Source organism: Ovis aries, chromosome 7, assembly GCF_016772045.2.
Source record: "Ovis aries strain OAR_USU_Benz2616 breed Rambouillet chromosome 7, ARS-UI_Ramb_v3.0, whole genome shotgun sequence".
Taxonomy (NCBI): domain Eukaryota; kingdom Metazoa; phylum Chordata; class Mammalia; order Artiodactyla; family Bovidae; genus Ovis; species Ovis aries.
In genome coordinates, this window is record NC_056060.1 from 82980203 (window position 1) to 82996105 (window position 15903).

Consider the following 15903-nt stretch of genomic DNA (forward strand, 5'->3'; position numbering starts at 1 on the left):
ATGTGAACTGAGAATGTCCAGATATACAAGCTGGATTTAGAAAAGGCAGAGGAACCACAGATCAAACTGCCAACATCCTCTGGATCACAAATTAAGCAAGGGGTTTCCAGAAAAACAGCTACTTCTGCTTCATTGACTACGCTACAGCCTTTGACTACGTGTATCACAACAAACTGTGGAAAATTCTTAAAGAGATGCAAACACTAGACCACCTTACCTGTCTCCTGAAAAACCTGTATTAAGGTCAAGAAGCAATGGTCAGAAGTGGACATGGAACAACAGACTGCTTCAAAACTGAAAAAGGAGTTTGCCAAGGCTGTATATTGTTACCATGCTAATTTAACTTACATGCAGACTGTATCACACAAAATGCCAGGCTGGATCAATCACAAGCTGGAATCAAGATTGCAGGAGAAATATCAACAACCTCAGATATGCAGATGATACCAGTCTAAAACAGCGAAGAACTAAAGAGCCTCTTAAATGAGAGTGATAAAGAGGGAAAAAGCTGGCTTAAAACTCAACATTTAAAATACGAACATTATGGCATCCAGTTCTATCACTTCATAGCAAATAAAAGGGGAAAAAGTGGAAAGAGTGACAGATTTTATTTTCTTGGGCTCCCAAATCACTGCTAACGGTGACTGCAGCCATGAAATTGAAAGACACTTGCTCCTTCGAAGAAAAGCTATGACAAACCTAGTCAGTGTATTAAAAAGAGAGAAATCACTTTGCCCACAAAGGTTCATATAGTCAAAGCTATGCTTTTTCCAGTAGTCATGTACGGATATAAGAGCTGAACCATAAAGAAGGCTGAGTGATGAAGAATTGATGTTTTCAAATTGTGGTGCTGGAGAAGACTCTTGAGAGTCCCTTGGACTGCAAGGAGATCAAATCAGTCAACTGTAAAGGAAATCAACCTTGAATATTCACTGGAAGGACTGATGCTGAAGTTCTAATCCTTTGGCCACCTGATGCAAAGGGCCAACTCATTGAAAAAGACCCTGATGCTGGAAAAGATTGAGGGCAAGAGAAGGGGGCGACAGAGGATGAGATGGTTGGATGGCATCATTGACACAATGGACATGAGTTTAAGCAAACTCCAGGAGATAGTGAAGGACAGGGAAGCCTGGTGTGCTGCAGTCCATAGGGTCACAAAGAGTCCAACTTAGCTACTGAAGAACAATTCTTCAAATATAAATGTATATGCATGCATACGTATAGATGTACAAAGTAATAAATGTTAAACATATATGTAAGTGTAAGGCTTCCCAGGTGGAGCTAGTGGTAAAGAACCTGCCTGCCAATGCAGGATACATAAGAGACTTGGGTTCGATCCCTGGATCACGAAGATCCCCTGGAGGAGGTGGTAACCTACTCCAGTATTCCTGCCTGGGATAATCCCAAGGACAGAGAAGTATGGTGGGCTACAGTCCATAGGGTTGCAAAGAGTCAGACACGACTGAAGTGACTTAGCACACAGTACATAGCACATGTAAGTATAATGCATATAGGTATTTAGAACTTATTACTTTTGTCTACAGATAATATTTAATGAGCAAATGGATTTGAGAGCGCTTTACTAACTACAGAAAACATCCACCCCTCAATCCAAAGAGTTGCAGGCAACAGATTAAGAACTGCTTAATGAAGCTATTCAATGCCAAGGAGATACAGTATTTAAATATTATCTTAAATAAAACTTAAGTCTAATGAAAAATGTGTCTAATTGGTTCCTTAGCTACACTTCATAATCGAAAGGAATTTAGGGATTAGTTATAACAATGCTAATCTGGGTGTAGATAATTAAGAATTTAGTATGACTGAATGGCAAAAAATACAGCTGATTTAAAATAAAGATTCAAATTTTTCCACAGGTTGACTGAACTAAAAATAAGACAAGTCGCTTTAGTTCAGTCGTGTTCAACTCTGTGCGACCCCACGGACTGCAGCCTCCCAGGCTCCTCTGCCCATGAGATTTTCCAGGCAAGAGTACTGGAGTGGGTTGCCACTGCCTTCTCCATTACTATGAGTTAAGTACTATTAAGTGCTTTACACAAATTATCTCATAACTCTCAAAGCGATTTATTTTACAGGTGAGAAAACTAAATTAACTTGCCTAAGGAAGTAGAGTTAGATTTGAACTCGGCCAATCAAAGTTAATTTAGTTGATGTTATAAATTCAACTGGCAGTCAGTCTCCCCATCATTTACTCAGTACATGTGTATCCCAGAGAATACCAAAAATGATAAAAGTCGTGACTTCAAAAACTTTACAGCTTTATGAAGATTAAATCTAATATCACAAAATAATTTTTTTAAAAATCCTCACCAATATGATAACATACCAAGCTGTACGGTTTCTAAAATTAAGCTGGAATATCCAGGAATGGAGCATTAAGAAATCAACAGCTTTTGATAAAATATGTTAACATTTTTAGAAATGATGACCAGTCATAAAAAAAATTTTGGGGGGGCCATGCTGTGCAGCATGTGCAGCATGTTAGTTCCCCCAACAGGCATCAAACCCACACCCCCAGCACTGGAAGTCCAGAGTCTTAACCACTAGTCTGCCAGGGAAGCCCCACCAGTCATATAAATAGATATTTACAGTTCATTTTCTTGCCAATATACCCAATACAGTATTTAGTACTATAATCATTGCAAGAGTAAGAAAGACTCTGCTATCATAGGAAAACATCCCTTCATACTACGAATAATAAATAATTTTCAAAAATAAGAATGGATCTGGGAATTCCCTGACTATCCAGGAGCTAGGACTCAGTGCTTTCACTGCCATGGCCTAGATTCAATCCCTAGCCAGGGAATTAAGATCCCACAAGCCATGAGAGGCAACCCTTCTCCCAAAAAAATGAAAAAAGAAAAAAAGAATGAATCTACTCTTTAAAATAGTTAACTATTTAAAAATTATGTTCATTGATGAAATTAACATAAAGCCCATAACATCATGAATGTTATGGAAATTATACAGCTGCTTTCTTCAGAGACAATTTAAGAGATAATATAGCTTTTAACAGCTTTCTACGTGTGAAAAAAGATTTTTCTTTCACCTTTGACCAAATCCTTAACTAAGGAAGGTACAGGGCTTAAGAAATAAAATCTAAAAAAAAAGAAATAAAATCTACTTCAACTTGAATCATGAAGAGTAATGTATTAACTATAAGGGAAGATAAACTGATCCTTTCTAACTAGCATTTAGAACAAATTTTAAGTCATTAAATCTGTAACTTTTTTTTTTTCCAGTAGCAGGGTTAATGGCACCCACTATTAGGAAAAATCCGATTCTGGGAAAGACTGAGGGCAGAAGAGGAAGAGGGCATCAGCGGATGAGATGGCTGAACTGCATAACCGATGCAATGAACATGAACTTGGACAAACTCTGGGAGATGGTGAGGGACAGGGAGGCCTGGCATCCTGCAGTCCACGGGGCCGCAAAGAGTCAGACCGACTGGACAGCTGAACAACAATGTTAGCAAAACTCAGACAGAAGAGGATCAGATGATATGCTTGGAGATACAACCTGTGACCACATAAAAAAAATATTAGCCTCATTACCCCATGTAAATATTAGTAAACCATGTAAACCAATGTAAACCAACCTTTTACTCCATGTAAACCAACCACAAAAACAAAGATTGTAAATACTTAAAATACATGTAAAATTGTAAAGTCAATTCCTGTTTTTCTAACTACCACATTGCTTATAATCCCAGTATCTGCGATATTAAGAAAGGGCTGCTGCTGCTGCTGCTGCTAAGTCGCTTCAGTCATGTCTGACTCTGTGTGACCCCACAGACGGCAGCCCACCAGGCTCCCCCAACCCTGGGATTCTCTAGGCAAGAATACTGGAGTGGGTTGCCATTTCCTTCTCCAATGCATGAAAGTGAAAAGTCAAAGTGAAGTCGCTCAGTCATGTCTTACTCTTAAGAGACCCCATGGACTGCAGCCTACCAGGTTCCTCCACCCATGGGATTTTTTTCCAGGCAAAAGTACTGGAGTGGGGTGCCAAGAAAGGGCTAAGACTGCTATAATTACTAATTATTAACATCATCGTGTATTGAGTGCCCACTATATGCAAGGTACTACAAAAAATGATTTTGTTTAATTCTCATTATCAGGATAGTTAAGGAGGATATTACAAGCTCCATTTTATAGATGACGAAACTAAGGCTATGAAAGATTTCATAAACTGCTTACTGCCTAGTCAATTAGTAAATGACAGAGCCAGAGTTCAAAAGCATGGTCAAACAATCACAGAACTTGGGTTTTTTTCTATCCTATCATTCTTCCTCAGAACACAAATGATACTCTTTTCAATTTCTCCATATGGTAGTTACAGATGTACTTCTGTGATCATCAGGCTATTCTGAGTCTGTGAGATTTTAGGTTGAAAAAAATTTATTAACTAATACTGGGAGCTAAAATTCCTGATTTAAAAAGTCAGAAGCATCACTTTTACTTTTCTAAAGTCAAAGGCAGTCAATCTTAGAAGATATAAATTTTGCTTTTTTTCTGTGTTCCTGACTTCCCTGACTTTGTCTTTATTCAGGAGCCAAGCAAGTGTTCTACAGCTTTAAATACCTTTTCCTTCCTAACTAACCTGGAAAAATCTGATGATAATCATTTTTCTTATTAACTATATAATATAAACAGGTTACCATAATTAATATTTTGCTACCTAATCAGAGAACTCAAGACTTTGCTTGTGAATGTAAGGTAGCAACAAGCAAGTAGGAAGAAAGAGTCTGGGTAGGCAGAGAAAGGGAAGCCAATGAAGTCAATTATTAACCAACTCCTCGGTTCATACATTTAAGGTGACTGGAGTCTTCCTCCTACCTAGTCCCAGACTCCATCAGAAAGGACAAATGGGAAGGCATGGCCTAGTAACAAGTGTCGGGCACCTATTCCCAAGAGCTAGAGAGCAGAGTCACGTATCCTGCCTTCTAAATCCACATGGTTCTGCCCAGGTTCCCATCCTAGGACTAGCAATTCTCACGGTGTTCATTTGTATTCTGACATGCTTTCTTGAGTGGAACACAACAAAGGAAGAGTTCTAACAAGCAGGACGAAAAAAATGTCCATTCGAGAATGTTGCAAATAGGATCAACCTCCTTTACATATGTCACGCTAGGAAAACTGCCAAGAATGGCTCACTCCTCTAGACATACTTCCTGCAGATCCGCCAGACTCCTCCTCACACACGTCAGTATTCTCCTTATTCTCCCTTAGTCTCAAACCTCCTTTTGCCCTAAGATTTCCAAGTGCATATTTTATACTCTCAAAAATATATGGCAATAAGATAAAGACAACCTATTTATCAGTACTTGTATTTCATAGTTGAACAAACAGCCTAAAATGCCTTATACACAATTTGCCTTTAATCAGATTTCTAATATGTTAAATTACTGGAGATAAATTTTCTTTGCAAATAAATTAGTCTTTATTTTCAAAAAATAATATTTGTTTGTAAATAAGAGATTTACCATTATATCAAGATAAAGAAATATGATAGCAAAAAAAAAGTGATTTTTAATTTAAGGAGTACAACTATATCCTTTCTCCCCAGCCCCACCAAGGAAACATATATCAGAATTCAGAAATTGGCAGAATTTAAGATCCATTCCGTACAAATCAAAATTTATTAAACACAACATATGTATTTTGACAAGTCCAAAATAAAATGTAGCTTTCCAAGTACTCTATTAAAAGACCTCTTTTTAAGGTAGTAAGTTTACCTAGGGAACTTTTTTGATAAAAGGAATTCTCCCAGCGAACCAAAAACCAGACACTGGGATTTTTACACTTTCACAGAACTCCAGATTTTCAGGTAGCACATTTCCATTAGGATTTATTGTATGGGTATTTGGAGAGCAAAAAGCAGAGAAAAGAGATCAGAAGCTACATATAAAAGACAAAACTTTACTGAAATAGAAAATCAGGTTAACTAACTAGTTCAATTAACTAGTTTTAATTGAACTTCCACTTGTAAAAATAATTTACATGAATATTCTTTGAAATGGGAAAAAGCGTCACTAAATTGTACAGTCAAAAGCAGTTTCGTTGGGATTTAAAAACCACCATTTTTTTCAACAACAGATTAACAAATCTCACTGTAAAAAGGGTTGAGCAATGAGAGCTATTTGTAGATAAGTATGATTAAATGTAAATAGTAAGTCAACTGAATAAAGTCCATTTATCAAAAAGCAAGTAATCAAACTAATGTCCACAATTATGAAGAATGAATTTTATATTTTTCCCACACTCTATTAAAGATTTTACATTCTTCCATCAGTTAGTAAAGAACCACATGATCTATACAAAAGTGCCTATCAACTGTACAACTCAAAGAACAACCATTCTGGTGGTAGGATACTTCATTTAACTCTATGCAAGGAATTTAAAAGCTTTCATCCTTGCAACCTTTGTCACAAAATTTAGTAAATTTGTTTCATGAAAAGACTGCCTATGTGTTTCAACTCGAATATGCAATAATTTTGTGGCCTTCCAAAGATTGAAATTATATAAGAAAAATGAAATACAAATAAAAATTATTTTTCAGAGAGAGAAAAATCTAAAATTCCTGATGCAAAGCTACTCCAAAAATTTATTCACAATTTCATAAAACATTAATGAAAGGGTTACATAAATCTCCTGGAGTAAAGATCTTAAAGGGAGCTGTAAGAATCTCTTTGTTTTCAATACTGCTTTCTCTGTTCTTACATCCATTAAAACAGATATAAATTAACTCTTTCTAAATATAAACCATCTAGTCTTATAGAAAAAAAATCAAATCAAGAACAGCAAAAAATATACATATATATTCTCAATATAGCTTTAAATAAGTATGTAGATTACATTTAGGTCCCTCGAACAAGTTAAACTTAAAACATATGCCACATCAAGATCATTCTCAAGGGAGAAAACCATCAGAACAAAAGCTCCTGCTTAATAAACTACTTTGTAGTTCAAACCCTATCCCAGGTGCATTTAATTGTCCAGTATTATCACCATTTTTCTTCAAAAACCTAGAAATCTAAAATATACAAGTATATTTGGTTCTCTTAAAAATGCTTTTATAGTATATATTTTGTATGAAAGTCCATGAAAAAAATTTAAATTCTTTTACTCTCTAAAAAGGAAACATCCTTTTGCTTTTCTCTTTTGAAATGTGTCTTATTTGGTTTTTACTTACTTTCTACACATGAACTTTTCTCAAACCAGTCTCTTTCAGTATTAGTTGTTTACCGTCAATATCTCTGTGTATACTTAGGTTTTTTACAGACTGAGCTTTACAGTATACTGGTAAGAAAAGCTAAAGACGAGGGCATGAGTGAAACAAAAGTGGACCACATCTGAGAAACACCATTCAATTTCAACTCTCTGCCTCAAATACCCTTCAGTACTCATGCCAAATAGTCTCAATTTCTAAAAAGAAGCACGACACAGTATGATAAGGCAAACACAGGAGAAACCAAATCATCAACTGAAGAAATTTAACAGAATGTATCACCACCTGAGAAAGAAATACCACAAAAAGAAAAACAAATAATAAACCCAGTTCCTGGACGACCCTACTGAAACATCACTTTTACTGCACTCCATAGCTCAAAACAGTTTTACAAACTCTTTTTAATGTAAGAAATACATTTTACATTGTAACCTAGTACACACATGTCGTCATCCTGGTGGCTCAGATAGTAAAGAATCCACCTGCAATGCAGGAGACCGGGGTTTGATCCCTGGGTTGGGAAGATACCCTGGAGAAGGAAATGGCAACCCACTCCAGTATTCGTGCCTGGAGAATTTCATGGACAGAGGAGCCTGGCGGGCTACTGTCCATGAGGCCACAAAGAGTCGGACACGACTGAGTGACTAACACACATATATGAGCAAAACTTCCCAAAACAATATTTTTCCTTGCCATGTGCATAGTAGTCAATTCTGTTCTATTTCATTTATTTGTAATGCTGGTGGTAACCCACTAAATTGATTTTATAGTTACTAATAAAGTACCATCCTGTTAGAAAAACACAGACTTAAAATAGAGTAAGCAAAAGGAGAAGGGGGGAGCAAAGGATGAGATGGTTAGATAGCAAGCATTATCAACTCAATGGACATGAATTTGAGCAAACTCTAGGAGATAGTGGAGGACAGAAGAGTATGGCTTGCTGCATGCAGTCCATGGGGTCAAAAAGAGTTGGACTTGGCTTAGCAACTAAACAACAACAAAAAAAGGGTATTCCTTATAGAGTATTAGGGTTGTTTTGGTTTCTTTTGCAATTTGCTTCTACCTTTCTAGCAGGTAGACAGGTATTTTAAGGCTGCTACATTATTTTGTTGTTTTATTCACTGAGTCGTGTCTGATTCTTTTCCCACCCCAAGGGCTGTAGCCAGCCAGGCTCCTCTGTCCATGGGATTTCCCAGGAAAAGAATACCGGAACGGGTTGCCATTTCCTTCTCCAGGAGATCTTCCCGACCCAGGGATCCAACGTGCGCCTCGTCAACTGGCAGGTGGATTCTTTATCACTCAGCCACCAAAGGAATCCCCTGCTACATTACTACTACTTTCAATAAAGCAAGTGGTTCTTAAAATGTTCCCCTGACCAACATAAGCATCACCTGAGAGAAACTCAAACTCCAGGCCCCACCCCAGACCTACAGTATCAGAAATTCTAGACAGAACCAGCAGTCTGTATTTTAGCAAGCCCTCCAGGTGATTCCGGTTCAAGTTAAAGTTCCAGAACGCCGCATTAAAGAAAATTCTAAGCCTTTCTTCATCCTCTACACATTTTTTAAAAATCCAGTATATAGGACTTATTCTGTGCCAGTTACTATTCTCAAAGTTCCACAGATATTAATTCACGTGGAAAAAAAAAAAAAAAAACCCTAAGAAGTAGGAAGTATCCGTATCCCTTTTATACAGATGAAACTTCTTCACAGAGAGGTTAAGCTATGGAAGCTAGGTGGTGGAACCAGAATTCAAACATTTCTAATTTGGAGAAAGTAAGCCTACCCCTCTTCATGCCTCTCCTCTCCTTCAGTTCAGCTACTCCTCCCTTTTTCCCATTCAAATTCCCCATCTTGTCAATGTCCTTATTTTCTAACATGATTGCTCTCGTCCTAAACATTGCTTTCCTAGCACTGGAATGCACGGCACAACCTTGCTTTGAGAACCCTTTCTCTGGCCCTAGATGGCATGTCAGTATTATTACGCAGCTTAAGTTTCTTTTATTTCTGAAGTTACTAGAACCTATTAAAGGCCCCCATGTTATTCCTCGTTACTTACTGTCCTGGTCAGTTTCCACAAGACCACTAGTCTCTTCCTGAGCAACTTTCTCGCTCCCTCCTACGACGCTCTATCTCCTACTCCCTTCCTACAAGGAAACTAACTACTTCTCCCGCCTACCCCCCGAGTCATTTTGCTTGACTAATCCCCAACAGAGAGGACTTCACTCCTCGGCTAAACCTCTCACCACTTCTCAAACCCGAGCTACTCCCTCGAGGTTTTGTTGGTGGGTTTTGTTTTTGTTTTGTTTTGTTTTCACAATTCACAACTCTGCTCTCCCGGGGATCCTCACACTCAGTTCCCAGTCCAGTCTTGGATCTCCCATCTCAGACCAGCGGTGGGGGGCAGGGCGCTGCCGTCCCTCCCCAAGCTGTTCAAGGTCTCCAGCGGTCCGAGCAACCGAAGCCCCGCCAGAGCTCCCACGGCGCTGCTCTCGCGGATGGCCTCCTTTCTCAGGAGAATCCCCCGCCCCCTCCCTGCCTCTTTCCTCCACATCCTCACTGGGACCCCTGGCGCCCTTGGCCTCCCTTCTCCCTCGGACCTGGGCCACTCCCAGTCTCCCGGTCCCCCACACCACCGCCACCCTCCCCCCCCCACCACCAGCTTTCTCCGCTCGGGCCGCTCCCGGACTTCCCGGGTTCCCACCTTCTTCCTCACACCTAAAGGTGTCCGGAGTATACCCGCGTCACCTCGTCCCTCAGACCAGATCGTGACCGGTCACTCCCTTCTCCGGGACCCCAGACGCTCCCGTCTCCCCAGGAACCTACCCCTCACACGCACCGGTCGCCGGTCAGTGTCCCAGATCCGACCAGCTAGGCGTCCCGAGGGACCTGCTGGTCTGACTCGCTTGGGTCCGGCCCCGCAGCCTACCTTGCCACACTACGAACTCCGCCGCAGGAGCCGGGCGGCTCTCCCACCAGCCCAGTCAGTGCGAACTCCCCGCCGTCGCCGCCCCCGCCCTGGCCCCGGCCCCGGCCCGGGCCGGGCTGGACCCGCAGTCGAGGGCCCCCTCCCGCTGGCTTCCGCCTCGGGAGCGCCGAAATGGCGTTTCCACCCCCACCCCCCGCGACGGCTCCCAGACCTCAGGCCCGCATTATCGGAACTCACCTGCAGCTGCCGCCAACCAACTCCAGCGCCCCTGCCTCTCTACCTCGGGCGCCAGTAGCCACCTAGCGCCTCCACCTCCCCCATGACAACAGTCCCACCCCGTTTCACACTTCCTACCTCGCGATTGGATAGTGGGGCGGCAGCTCTCTGCTCTTATTGGTTTAGTTTACCCGTCCGTCAAAGCTTCCTTACCGCCCCTTTCCCTGACCCGGTATTTGCCCCCTCCCGGACCTGGAGCGACCTGCCAAGCTTTAGTTGTAATTGGTTGATGGTTGGACAGCTCAAAGTTCTGATAGGCTACCGCAAGTGTCTGTTAAGTCAACTGGCAAAAGACGGTCGGCTCCGGTTGGTTCGAGCTTAGGCACAGTTTGGTTGCGCAGTAGAAAGCAAGGAAGGGACTGACGCTCAAATCCGACGGGAAGGATTAACTCTTTGTGGTAGAGGTGACTGTAAACTCGTGCTTTTCTCCAACTTTCTCCCAATAAAGAGAAGCTTATGACTGCCAGCTTACCCAGAGGTTAGGGACACCCTACCCTCTTACACAAAACAGCAACATTAGAAGTTGTGTATAAAAATCGATTACAACTCGGTGAGAGAAACGCTCTATATAAATTAAAATTTCCCCTTGAGGTCCTATGGTGCCCAATTTCCTTGACGTTCTTTCCAGAAGTCTCCATGCTAAAGAGCAGAGCACAACCGTTTATTTAGCAGTAGTCAATCCACTTTGGTTGCAGTTAATAAATTGAAGTGGCGTGTTGCGAGGCCTCCCTCTTTCAGACTCACTCATGGCTGGCTTCTGCGATGTGACCAGGCAGCCAACAGCAAGTTTGGACTAAATGGGCCACAGTTTACCCTTGTGATGCTCTGGAAAAGAAAATTCGGCTCCCTGCAACTTGATTTTTATGCTCGTTAGTTCTTAAATAACCCAACTAGATGTGTGTCAGATACTTAACAATTTATCTTTTTTTTCTAAATCTCTCTTCCTAGCAGTCTAAATTAGGACCGTTGAATGAACTGCAGTTCTTTTCTCATATTGGCGCAATGCACAAGAATAAATGATTGTGTTTTTATTCACTTGGGTACAAATCACAGTAGGCACTCTTGAGAAATTTGATGTTGCTATAAAAACCTGTGCTCCTAGAAATGTATATCCATTTTTTTTTCATTTCAGCTTTTTGCTTTTCTTTTTCATTTCCACCCACTGTTCCTGTCCCTGAATGGCAAAATGCTGGCCTAATTACTCTTTCAATTTCTAAATCAGATTTAAATAAATGTACCTTCCTCACAACTCCACCCAGCATACATAAACGCATGGGTCATGAAACATACAACTCAGGAATGGATTGGGAAAGTCCCCCTTAAGCACCTCTTTATGATTGGGGACTTCCTGTGGCACCGACACTAGACTTTGCCCCTTTCTTATTCCTGCTAACTCTTTGTTCCATATCTCTTCTATTTACTCTTCTGTCCTATTTCAGCAAGCTACAAGGAGTGTAAAACTGTGTGGTTCATTATCCACCCCCCAAAGAAAACATTGTCAATTTTCTAACATATATTTTTAGTCATTTAAATAAACTATATACCTCTATCACCAAACTAAGTGGAAATTATTCCTCCAGTAACTCTACATAACAGTAAGGTGTCTTTTCCTCGCTTTTTCCCAGAACTTTCCTCCCCCTTCTCTCATCCTCACCTTCCAATTTAGAAATAACCTCCCCTTCAATTCAATGACTCATGAAAAGCCCGTGAAAGGAAAGCGGAAAAGCCAAAATAACCGCAGAAATGTCTGAATCATTCAGTTGAAGGAAAGATCAAACATTGACCATGATAAGATAGCATTCAAGACATAAGGCAAGCCTTAACTAACATCCCATAACAAAAGAAGTAACATGTAAATGTGAAGATGCTCCAGTGAGGAGGCAGCAGTATGTCCGAAGCTTTTGAATATATTACCAACAGCTTCCTTCTCTCTAGTCTTGGCGGTGTCCTACCTACCAATTTTAGAGCAAGTTAGAAGGCAATTAATGTCCTGGCAGATAGAAAACAATAACGTCATAGGAGGCCATGACCATTATTATGATACTTTGGGTAATAATGGCTCTTTCACAGTCATAGTTATAGTATGTCTTAGTTACTATGTGCCATCGAGAACATAGAATTAGGCCAGCCTCACTAAGAGGACTTGTCATGGAAGTTCAGGAACTCAACAAAATTACTATCACAAAACTAGGAATTTTGCCACAAAGTTCAGCTATTCCTTTTATTTCATTGTATCTATTTATTATTTTCACCACACAACACAGCATGTGGGATTTTAATTCTACCAGGGATGGAACCTGCACCCACTACAGTGGAAGCATGAGGTCTTAACCACTGGACCACTAGGGAAGTCACCCTTCTATTTCATATACTAGAGTGAAAAAGTTGGCTTAAAACTCAGCATTCAGAAAATTAAGATCATGGCATCCGGTCCCATCACTTCATGGCAAATAGATGGGGAAACAATGGAAACAGTGACAGACTTTATTTCCTTGGGCTCCAAAATAATTACAAATGGTGAATTCAACCTTGAAATTGAAAGACCCTTGCTCCTTGAAAGAAAAGCTATGACCAACCTAGACAGCATATTAAAAAGCAGAGACATTACTTTGCCAACAAACGTCCATCTAGTCAAAGCTATGGTTTTTCTAGTAGTCATGTGTGGATGTAACAGTTGGACTATAAAGAAAGCTGAGTACCAAAGAATTGACACTTTTGATCTGTGGTGTTAGAGAAGACTCTTGAGAGTCCATTGGACTGCAAGGAGATCCAACCAGTCAATCCTAAAGGAAATCAGTCCTGAATGTTCTTTGGAAGGACTGAAGCTGAAGCTGAAACTCAAATACTTTGGCCACCTGATGTGAAGAACTGACTCATTTGAAAAAACCCTGATGCTGGGAAAGATTGAAGGCAGGAGGAGAAGGGGGTGACAGAGGATAAGATGGCTGGATGGCATCACCAACCTGATGGACATGAGTTTGAGTAAGCTCCAAGAGTTGGTGATGGACAGGGAAGCCTGGCATGCTGCAGTCCGGGGTTGCAGAGAGTCGGACACGACTGAGCAACTGAACTGAAAAAAAAAGGCATTCATAAATGTTTTTGCTCATACATACATATACACTTCTATCACTCCCATTCCTTGTGAAAATCAGTTAAGAGGAAAAATGTAATATAAACACATACAACCCAGTAAGAGAGAAAACCTTAAAGAAGGAAGGTTTTAAGGAACATTCTTTGATGCAGCAGAAGGCTATTCTGTTATTGAAGCCCATGCAGTAACTGGAAAAGTTATTGCTTGTACCCTACATTTTGATTTTGTATCCACAAAGTAATTTTATAATGCAATTATTCCATCCAGCTTCTCTTTTCTTTCCTGTGTTAGGTGCTTCTCCATCGCTGTCAAGGCCCGCTCTTAAAAAGCAAGGACACTGGAGTCAGGGAGTCTGCAACTCTCTGTTGCGTGGCTGGTTGTGGAGGTGGTGCAGATGGTATCTCTGCGGAACCACTTGAGCAAAACCAGCATGGCAGGTGTATTAAAGGCAAAAATAGGCTTTATAAATCGTGATTAAGTGGGAAATGATGGACTCAGAGTGATGGCCCAATATCTGAGTGGTATGGTTTGCCTTGGGCTCTCGTGCTGGTGCGTTTTGCTCTTTTCTTTGCTGCTCCTCTCTTTGATCATACCACTTTTCAAGGGAGCAAAACCCGAATGTCTTTACATTTCTATTTTAGTCCAGGAGGACACACTCACTATGAAAACTCCGTTTGGCGTTTTTTTGTTGTTTGTTTTTTGGGGGATTTTTTTTTTCCTTCCTGGTTTCTGCACACAGTCCAAAAGGATTAGTAAAGTAAACAGTCGGTGGAAAAGAAAATCAGTCAGATAAGCAGACAAGGGCCAGAGCTGCTTGCTACTAGCAGTTAGGGGCAAAGTCATAACATCTGATAAGAGATGGTTCCCTGAGTTTAGGATTCCTGAAAGTGGAAGTTGACAGGGATACAGACATTAGAGAGAAGGGAGGAAAGAGACAAAAAGTGAGACAGAGACAGAGAAAATGAGAACTGAGAGACAGAAAGAAAGCCCTTGGAGAAGAGGGTAATGAACATGAGAGAGTCAAGAGGCCATAATCAGAGTGCTGAGATAGCTTAGAGTCCTAACCCCAACCACCCCAGATATGGACTTTACACCAGGTTGCACAATCGAACCAACAAAGTGCAGCCTCTGCCACTGGCTGAAAGGAGAATGGGGCCAGAACTCTACCCTATGGCATCATTGCTCTGTTGCCACCTGGAAACACCCCTGAGCTCAAAGCCTGCTGCTTTGGCACCAGGGCAAAGCCGACAAGGAAGGATAGATTCCTACAGCCAACCAGTGAACGAATCCTCTTTTGATTTCATAAAGGTGACCACTGGCATGAAGCTCTGGGTAAACAAAGGGAAATTTTCTGGAAGAAGATGTTTTTGCCATCCCAAACTGGGGAGCTTCCAACAAAGGGATGTGCCAAGTTGCTTTCCATGCTGGAACAAAGCACTGTGGTTTCAAAATTGAAGACTCTGTTCCTTGGATGGGAAGAAGCAAAAAAATTTAAAAAGGCAGTGGAAAAGGGTGTCCTCTCAGGCAGAACCATTTGATTTCCAATTCTAGGGCTCATGTGATTTTTAAATAGCACACCATGCTGTCTCATTACTCAATGCAGGCATTTTCATCCTCAAGAAAAGTGTATATACCCCTCTACCTGTGCTTGTAAAATGGACAGGTTGCAGCTCTTAGCTCTGCCATTGTGCTGTTGAATGGAGCCCCTGGTTACTATCACCAGATCTATGGGTGGACCAGACATTCTTCTGCAACAGGGAGTGGACCACTCAAAGCACTTAGCATCATTTAAACTTTTGTCCATTCCAGTTTTACACACACACACAAAGAGTTTCCTGGAAGCCTGGCTACACTCCAAGGGTTTCAGAGAGTAGAATGCCTTTTAGAACTCCAGTTTCCTAATCACTTGGAATCTCATAAGAAAGTAGACTTAAGCTCAGACCCTGAACTAAATGTGTTCAGATGCTATTTCTAGCCGTGTGACTCTGGGAAAGTTTATTTATCATTTATCTAAACTTCAGTTTCTTCATCTACAAAGTGGAATATATATTAGCTATCTCTTGCTGGGTAACAAATTATCCCAAAATTTAGTAGCGTAAAACAACATTTATTACCTCTGTCTCTGTGGGTCAGAATTCCTGGTATAACTTAACTGGGTCCTCTGGCTCTGGGTGTCTCACAAGGGTGTGGTCACCTCAAGGCTCAATTAGGATGAACCTGCATCCTAGCTCAGTCATATCATTGTTGGCAGGATTCCTTAGCTCACAAGCTTTAGCCTAAGGCCTTAGATCCTCATGAGCTATTGGCTCCGGACCTCTCTGTGCCTTACTTGTGAATCTGTCCATAGAACATCTCAAAAC

At 40.9% G+C, this 15903-nt stretch overlaps 1 protein-coding gene across 50 annotated transcripts in view; it reads right to left on the minus strand.

The window, feature by feature from the left end:
- NUMB (NUMB endocytic adaptor protein) overlaps positions 1-10477 on the minus strand; it is a 170623-nt gene extending 160146 nt beyond the window's left edge. For 41 of the 50 annotated variants that reach the window (XM_060418288.1, XM_060418271.1, XM_060418284.1 and 38 more), the window contains exon 1: positions 10414-10477. The gene's annotated coding sequence lies outside the window, so the exon portion shown is untranslated. Of the gene's footprint in view, positions 1-10073 lie in introns of all 50 variants that reach the window. The other 9 variants (XM_060418283.1, XM_060418263.1, XM_027971990.2 and 6 more) reach the window with 2 other exon arrangements.
- Between the last annotated feature and the right edge of the window lie 5426 nt (positions 10478-15903).